Source organism: Orycteropus afer, unplaced genomic scaffold (assembly GCF_000298275.1).
Source record: "Orycteropus afer afer isolate SDZICR_OR568_19922 unplaced genomic scaffold, OryAfe1.0 scaffold00035, whole genome shotgun sequence".
Lineage (NCBI taxonomy): Eukaryota > Metazoa > Chordata > Mammalia > Tubulidentata > Orycteropodidae > Orycteropus > Orycteropus afer.
Genome location: NW_006921622.1, coordinates 10,785,947 through 10,792,339, shown reverse-complemented (window position 1 = coordinate 10,792,339; position 6,393 = coordinate 10,785,947). Strand labels below are relative to the sequence as shown.

The window sequence follows — 6,393 nt, the reverse complement described above, 5'->3', positions numbered from 1 at the left end:
GATTGTTTGTCTTTTTGTTATTGAGGTGTTGGAGTGTTCTATAAATTCTAGAGATAAGTCCCTTGTCAGATATGTCATTACCAAATATTTTCCCCCAATCTGTAGATTCTCTCGAAGCCACTATATCTTTTATTTCTAAAAACAACTCAGCCACCATCCTTCTGAAATATAGTTATTCGAGGAAGTAAGGCTGTGCACAATAGTATTCATGGAAATTCTGGGTGTGATAATGATTTGAGAGTTGCCTGTTCTGTTGGGATGAACCTGGAGGCACATTATCTGAAAGCATTGGATTCAGGATTCCCTGAAAGGTCTATACATCAGTGTGGTCCATTTTACCTTGTCTGTTAAGATAGGTGGATCCTATTTGGATAGATGTCCTTTCTTTTCTCTTTTTCCTCTTTAAGAAGAAAATAAAATATATAAGGCCAATAATTTGCACAGGTCAGCTCCTGGGATAGGGCACATTCTTGGAAAAGATTGTTTGCAGGTCAGTTGTATATCCTGGGAGCTGACCTGTGCAAATTATAGTATATGATATAGGAGCTCTGGTAGCATAGTGCCTAAGGCACTTGACTGCTAACCAGAAGGCTGGCGGTTCAAACCCACCAGCCACTCCTCGGAAGGAAGATGGGGCAATCTACTTCCGTAGTGATACTGCCTCAGAAACCCAAGGAGGGGTCGCTATGAGTTGGGTCCGACTCCACGGCACATAACAACAACAACTAATAAAGCTGTATGTAATAATTTGTTTTGGCTTATCCTGAAATATAAGGAAATGCATGTTTCTGAAATTCATCCAGTGAGCTTAATTTGAGCTTGAAGACTGCATATAAATATTAAGGCCTAAGGTGAAGTAATCACAAAGATTTAGATGACAGCATATACTGACTGCACTCTTACCTTTGTAAATGGGCATTTTGCATAAAAACTATGTTTGATATACACTGTAGGAGTGAAATGCTCCATTCAATGTTTTTAATTTTCAAATGTTCTTTTTTTTTTTTAAATTGTGATTTGGGTGAAAGTTTAGAGAGCAAATTCACTTTCCATACAGCAGTTCACATATACTTTGTCTCATGACTTTGACTACAATTTACCACAATGCAACAGCTCCCCTCCCACTTCCTCCCCATAGTTACCTCTTCCCTGTGTCCTTCCTTCCATGCACTCCTGCCCCCTGAGCTGTCTCCCTGTGCATACACAGCCCTTCTATTCTCCCATGATTGTTCTCTCTAAGGAGTATATCTACCTAGTGTAAATGTTCATCTGTCTTGTTTGGTTGGAAGCCACAGGAGTGGGTTCAGTTCCAGACCTGAAGGGCAGCTAGGAGCCATAGTCTCAGTGGTTTCATCAGGCCAAACCTGGTCCTTTCTTTTTTATTTTTTCAAATGATTTTGAGTTTTGTTCCACATTGTTCTCCCACTCTATCTAGGATCTCCTATATAAATCACCCTCTGAGTGGTTGACAGTGGTAGCCAGGCACCATCTAGTTCTTCTGGTCTCATAGTCATATAGGCTGAGGAATGCATGGTGTAATGGTTGCTTGGACTGATTATTTCCATGAATCTTTGGTTTCCTTCATTCTTCTTTGCTCTGGACGGGAGAAACCCATCATTGCATGTAGATGGCTGCTTGCAAGCTTTTAAGATCCCAGTCGCCACTCTACTTGCCAAAGTTGGATGTGAAACAATGTTTTGTGTAGTATGTTATGCCAATTGAACTTGATGCCCCCTGAGACTATGGTCCCAAGCCCACAGGTCCAACTACTCGCTCCCTCTGGGTAGCTGGCTGTGGCCAAGAAGTGACTACAAGCTTGCCCCTTGTCAGCTCCATTATGTTGTTGTTGTTAATGTGCCATTGAGTCTCCGACTCATAGTGGACCCATCCTTGGGTTTCTGAGGTAGTATCACTACGGCAGAAGATTTCCCAGTCTTCCTTCTGAGGAGTGACTCGTGGCTTTGAACCACCAACCTTCTGGTTAGCAGTCAAGTTCCTTAGGCACGACACCACCAGAGCTCCCATCTCTACTATATACCTGGGAATTATTACAGAACATAGCGATACACTTGTAGAAACATTGTCTGCCAACCCTATACATGGTCTTGGGCACACTACTGCCTGCATACACATACCTAATAGTTCAGCCTGTCAACTCATCTATCCACCCATCTATTCATGTTTGCTTTCACTGACAGCACAGTACTGTATGTGCAAAAAATCTCATCTTTATTGTCTGTGCTTCCCATATACCTCTCTCTGTCTTCCTCTTCCTCAATGCCACTGTATTGATCACTCACATTTGGTACATTGCCCTTCTCTTCACCCAAATCAATACTTGTCTCTACCAATCTAACAGTGTTCCCTCCCCTCCCCTACTACCCCTGGTAACCAACAAAAAAAAATTTCCTTCTATATATAAACCTTTCCTTGACTTTTTACAATAACGGACTAATACAATATTTGTCCTTCTGTGATCGACTTATTTCACTCAGCATAATGTCCTCCAAGTTCATCCACCGTGTTATGTGGTGTTTTGCAGATTCTATGTTATTCTTTAGGGTTGCATAGCATTCCATTGTGTGTATGTACCATAGTTTGGTTATCCATTCTTCAGCTGATGGACACCTAGGTTGTTTCCATCTTTTGGCTATTGTAAATACTGCTGCAATGAACATGGGTCTGCATATATCTACTCTTGTCCTGGCTCTCACTTCTTTAGGATATATACCTAGTAATGGAATGGCTGGGTCAAATGGTATTTCTAATTCCAACTTTTTAAGGAATCTCCATACTGGTTTCCACAGTGGTTGTATCATTTGATAGTTCCACCTGTAGTGTATGAGAGTCCCAGTCTCTTGGTATTCCCATCAGCATTTGTTATTTTCTGTCTTGTTGAACTTTGCTACTAGTGCTGGGGCAAGATGGTATCTCATTGTTGTTTTGATTTGCATCTAATTTTCAGATTCTTTTGAAGTATATTCAGATGGAGATAGAAAAGGAAAAAAGGACAAGATTAATTAACTGTGGAAATAACCTTTATTTTAAAAAATTAAAAATGTTGAAACTACAGAACCAGGGTGTAAGACTTTTGAAATAAGCAATAGTACTCACATTAATAAGTTCTTAGCATACAATAAGTTAATATTCCTTTCTGAATTAATTTCCTCATCAACTTAGTGTTGCTCATCAGCTGTTCTCAGAAGTGAACATGTTAGTGTGATTGTTGAAGAGAGGGGAGAGATTGGAACTAAAGATATTTGCACGAATAGAACTGCTCCTAGTATTATTATTAGTTAAAGTTTTATTGTGATTTGGGTGAAAATTTACAGAGTGATCCTAATATTATTTTAAACAGGAGAGTAAACACTGAATGAACAGATGGTGTTATAAACTGAACTGTGTCCCCTCAAGATATGTGTTATAAATTCTAACCTCTGTGCCTGTGGTAGAGGAGCTCTGGTAGCATAGTGCCTAAGGCACTTGACTGCTAACCAGAAGGCTGGTGGTTCAAACCCACCAGCCACTCCTTGGAAGGAAGATTGGGCAATCTACTTCCGTAGTGATACTGCCTTGGAAGCCCAAGGAGGGGTCACTATGAGTCATCAGACTCGATGGCAAACAACAACAACAACGTGCCTGTAGTTAATAATTCCATTTAGGGATGGGTTGTCTTTGTTAGGTGAATGAGGCAGAATTAGTGTAAGGTGTGTTTTGAGTCAATTTATTTCGAGATATAAAAGAGATTAAAACAAGCAATCAAGAAAAACAGAGATGGGGGGAGACACATGTTAAGCTACATGAAGACTGCCCTGTCAAAGAGACAAGGACCTTTCTAGAGAGAAGACAGAGGAGGAAAGCCTTCCGCTAAAGCCAACACCCTGAACTTAGACTTCAAGCTTCCTGTATGTGAGAAAATAAATTTCTGTTTGTTAAAGACATCTACCTGTGGTGTTTTTGTTATACCAACTAAAAACCATACTTACTGCCTTTGAGTCTGATCACAACCGCTCCTTGGGTTTCCGAGGTTGCATGACTACAGAAGTGGATTGCCCACTCTTCTTTCTGAGGAGTAGCTGGTGGGTTTGAACCATCAGCCTTCTGGTTAGCAGTCAAATGCCTTAGGCACTACACCACCAGAGCTCCTATTAGGTCACATTAGCAGGTATATAAAATGAAAAGTATGAAGGTAGATTCATAGAATGAAATCAGACTCCTATGCTTTTTATAAGTGTTTCCTGGATGGTTGGTTCAAATTCAGAATTTTCAAGTGCACTTCTAAAAATCTGTTGAAAGTGGAGTGGAATAGCTTGGTAAGATTTCACAGATGTTTAACATCTCAGTGGTTTCAAGGAATGCTGCTAATTAGTTTTAAAGCCAATTGAAGTTGTCTTATCTTGCATTGTTGTTGTTGTTGTTGTTGTTGTTGTTATGTGCCATGAGTCGACAGACTCATAGAGACCCCTCCTTGGGTTTCCAAGGCAGTATCACTACGGAAGTAGATTGCCCAACCTTCCTTCCGAGGAATGTTGATTGGGACAATTTCTATAAATCATGATACAGATTCTTTCTCAAGGCATTCTGGATAGGGTGGTTTAGTGACTGAAGAATTTAACTATAAAGTTCTCAAGTGGAAATTAGCAAACTTTTAAGCAGGAAACAGGGAAAAGGGTTTGGAAGAGTATCTTAAAAGGCACCAGGAAACCACACAAAAGAAAAAGATTTTCATAAAAGTATTTACAGGGATGTTTGCTAGCACTGTTTCTGTGCTAAGAATTTTCAATAGTCACAAGTCATACTTTTTTCTTCCTTGAAAATTTTTCTTTTCTCAAATCAGGTTATAAATATCCCAAGAGATATGTGTTTTAAGTGACTTGGCTCAAATGTGGATGTGTAGGCTAATTCCAGGGAGAATCACAGGTGGATTTAGTAATAAATGGCAATGCCCAGGGATTGCATTTTTTCCCGATGATCCTTTCCAGTAACAAAGAATGTAGTGTGGCAAATATTTGCAATACAGGTTAGTAAAAACAAACAGAGTTTGCACATATGTATTTAATAATATCTGAAAATAAAAATAAAGAAGACAAATACATTAAAATGACCTTGGGAATGCTACCCAAGTAAATCACAAAGATTAGTGACTCAAGAATGGACAAATAGTTTGAAACAAAAGGAAAGTTTCTCAACTCGTAAGATTAAATTTTTTATTTCCTTATAAAAGGACACTAATCAGAAATATCCCAAATGGGAGTTAGAATAAAGCAACAGTATTTTAATGCATGTTGTAATCTTTAAGTCCATTTAATCTTGTCTTTTGTAATTTTCCAGTGTACTTAAAAGGTAGACATAAGAATTTTGTGGGTTAAAAATGTTAAATTAAAAAATTCTGATTTAAATGAAATGAATCAGGAAGTAGAAGATAAATATCGGCCCCCCCGCCCCGCACTGCTTTTGTGATTCTTCATAAAAGCTATGCCAGTAAAAGGAGTGTGCGTCAATGTCTCTGTGGCGCAATCGGTTAGCGCGTTCGGCTGTTAACCGAAAGGTTGGTGGTTCGAGCCCACCCAGGGACGCTTCGCGTTTTTTTATGATCCTGCTGCGAGGACTTTTGCATAAATTTCAGAGTTCAAGCTTCCTGCTACGCAGAGGTGGCTTTCCAAAGGCCAGAAAAGAGAAACCACCGATTCTCACTTAGCGATGGGCTCGGCGGGTGGCTTCCGGGCATGTTGGAGGCCCCTCCTCTAACCGTTTTCCGCTCCCGGCGGCCAGGTCGCCTCTTCCTGCGCTCCCGGGATGCCCTCACGGCTCCAGCGCTACAAAGCCTGCGCATCCTTTAATTTCTACCCCTTCATTTCCAAATCTCTAGCTGTTCAATCCCCAAAACCTTACCTTTCCCCGCCCTTCCCTGAAGCCTAGGCCTACACAGACTATGTCCCGGCCTTACTAGGTCCTCTGGGCACTGGGTCCCGCCGCGGCGGGCCCGTTAGCCGTGCGTGTGCTTGTAGCGCCCCATCCGCGAACCCATCGCCCCCCGGAGCCAGCTTGGAGCCTTCCGGAAGGCTCTTGCGCGTAGGGGGAGCAGCCCAGACCGACTTTGTTCTTGAGGACTCCTAGAATGTAATAGGTCTGTTGAACGCATGTATTTAAAGTGTCGACTTCAAGCTGTAAATGAATTTAAAATCCTTATGATTTTTTTTTGTGTATACACACACACACACACACACACACACATGATTATTATTATTATTAACTAGTACTGAAGTTTGGCGGGGCCTTTTGTTTGTTCCTGTCAGCGAAAATGCATACTCCTTATACTGACTTAAACATGAATTATTCATGTTTTTGTTGTTAGGTCTCTTGGACTCATAGGATCCTGTGTACAATAGAACG

The 6,393-nt window shown here is 40.8% G+C and overlaps 1 non-coding gene across 1 annotated transcript; it reads left to right on the top strand.

Annotated features, from left to right (window-relative positions):
- Positions 1-5,502: 5,502 nt before the first annotated feature.
- Positions 5,503-5,576, top strand: TRNAN-GUU. Its single transcript has one exon. It is a non-coding gene; the product is annotated as a tRNA-Asn (tRNA).
- Positions 5,577-6,393: the final 817 nt, after the last annotated feature.